Source organism: Sinocyclocheilus rhinocerous, unplaced genomic scaffold, assembly GCF_001515625.1.
Source record: "Sinocyclocheilus rhinocerous isolate Xijiao unplaced genomic scaffold, SAMN03320098_v1.1 scaffold1755, whole genome shotgun sequence".
NCBI classification, from domain to species: Eukaryota; Metazoa; Chordata; class Actinopteri; order Cypriniformes; family Cyprinidae; genus Sinocyclocheilus; species Sinocyclocheilus rhinocerous.
This window is the reverse complement of record NW_015627247.1, coordinates 97,496-100,039: the sequence shown is the minus strand read 5'-3', so window position 1 is coordinate 100,039 and position 2,544 is coordinate 97,496. Positions and strand designations below refer to the sequence as shown.

General features: G+C 35.9%; 1 pseudogene; it reads left to right on the top strand.

Moving 5' to 3' along the window:
* LOC107725146 (long-chain-fatty-acid--CoA ligase 3-like) overlaps positions 1-2,376 on the top strand; it is a 40,020-nt pseudogene extending 37,644 nt beyond the window's left edge.
* Positions 2,377-2,544: the final 168 nt, after the last annotated feature.

Here is a 2,544-nt window from a genome sequence, read left to right as displayed (position 1 = left end):
TAGTTTGTCACTCAGACGCAGGGAGTGTGCTGCAGGAGACAAAAAAGTAATCTAGCCAAAACAACCGCATAGCCGCTCTTTAGTGTAAGATGCATGTTGATTTTATCAGACGATGCCGCGATTATAAATGAGAGTGACTCCTGGTTAACATGTATTAAAAGGGGTCGTGTTTAGTCACTATTTAGTGTGGTATTTTTTGACAATATTCACTCATCATGGCAGTAAAATAGGGCATTCTAAGTCAATATACTGCAGTATTTCCTCTCTCAATCAGTAGAAAATATGGTTAACACCCGGTCATGCATGAAAAAAAAAATACCGTCATGTACCGTGAAACCGGTATAATTTTGAAAAATACCGTGATATAAAATTTTGGTCATACCGCCCAGCACTAGGCATAGCATTAAATCTTGCATGTATGGCAGAAAAAGAATATCTTCCTCAGAATTTTTGTCTTGTTTTCCAATACAAATACCTAAACACTTTTAATTCAAGATACATTCACTTGTGATGCAAAATGAAGATATGAAGTATTCATTTTGCATCTCAAGAAATTGAACAAAATGAAGTGAATTTATGCTTAAACAACAACAAATATCTGTCAGTGGAGAGAAAGTTTTCTGAGCCCATTGGCATATGTTTGTTCTTTCTAATCATAAACTCGCTTCATTTTGATCAGTTTCTGAGAAAACAAGACTTCTTACCATTGTCATTTTGCTTCTCAAGTAAATGTATCTTAATTTAAGAATCTTTAGACATTTACACTGGAAAACAAGCACTTTTTGCAGCGTAATCAGAAGTGCAGTAAAAGTTATATCTATATTTTAGTGTTTGGGAGCAGAGCTATTCAAGCCTTTAGATAATTATTTATTTACTGTACTTATTTTTAATTAAAAAGTAGCAAAGATTTGTTGGAAGTTGTATTTTTAAACTTTGAAATGTTGCTAATACAACTCCCTAGACATTTACATTTAGATAACATATTGACATACTGTTTTCCTTTTGGTTTATTTTTCTTCACTTGGTTTTAAAATAAGTCTTAAATTTACATTAATAAAACCTGCAGAAACCACGTATACTGCGCAGCACACAAATGTTTCTAATAATATCATATTGGCCAAGGTATTAGCAATCATTTAAGCTTGAAATGTTACTTGTATTCCAGTGTAAGAAAGTTTATATCATGCACATTTGTTGTGCTTCCTACTCTTGAGTTTAGTTGATTCATTTCCTGCTCCTGTGTATTTAACAGCCCAATTAGAAAGATTCGAGATCCCACGGAAGATCCGGCTGAGCGTTGAGCCCTGGACCCCAGAGACCGGCCTGGTTACAGACGCTTTTAAACTCAAACGAAAGGAGCTAAAATCTCACTACCAGAATGACATTGAGAGGATGTATGGTGCCAAATAGAGCCAAACCACTGCTGATTCCAGACAAAACCACTGGACAGGCAAGAAAATGTACTTATCTCACTATAGCAACCTCCAATCAGGATGGAGATTTCCAATGGACGTTACAGACGTGAACATAATCGTTTGGAAATGTTTTCATACAGTGTGATGACCAACACTCACAACCAGCAGTACTTAAAGGTGCCAAGAGTGATGTTAGCCTTGCTAACTTCTGCCAGACTTAGCTGCTAAATTAAAGCTGTTAAATCCCTTCCAAATACACGCATGCTCTCCAAAACCCTGCAATGTCAACAAATCAGAAGTGAAATAACTGAAAAGCAAAAAGGTTCAGTGCTGTTACATGCATCCAAATAATCCAATAATAATGGCTCAATCAGACTGAAAACCTTCATGTAAACGCCTCGATTGAGCCAACTGAGCTTGATCCAAATGGCATTTCGATCAGATTGAAATAGGTGGTGTAGACCTGAAAAAAATCTGTTCAATCGGAAAAAATTCAGATTATCAGATTCAAAAATAGCTTGCACATTTGTGCAATGCAGAGAAGTGTTTTACGTCATACAAACGTGTTTATTCACGTGTCACATTTAATGAACTGGTCAGTTGAGGAGACATAATATGTGCTAACAGTATTTGCTAAAAAACTGTTCTAACATGTCAGTTTTTGTTTTAGAAATGAAGGCAAAAACTGCAATTATGCTTGCTGCACAAAAGATTAGTGCATGTAAACATACTTAATGTGATTTCTCAACACATTTTTATGCATGTTATTCCCCAAAAAAGCTTTATCATGGCTTTAAATCTCCAAAAGTCAGTTTCACAGTAGGTCAATCTCGCTCTGTGTCGCACTTAACTGTCCCAGTTCTTGTTGTTCCCCATACACAAACGATGCATTATGGGATGTTTTTCTAATCTTACATTCTCATTGAAACCTTCAGTTTCAAACAAATACAACTCGTAGATATCTTAAAGGGGTCATATGATGCGATTTCAAGTTTTCCTTTCTCTTTGGAGTGTTACAAGCTAATTGTGCATAGATAAGATCCCTGAAGTTGCAAAGACTAAAGTCTCAAAACCAAAGAGATATTCTTTATCAAAGTTAAGACTCTGCCACGCCCCCCTAAAACGGCTC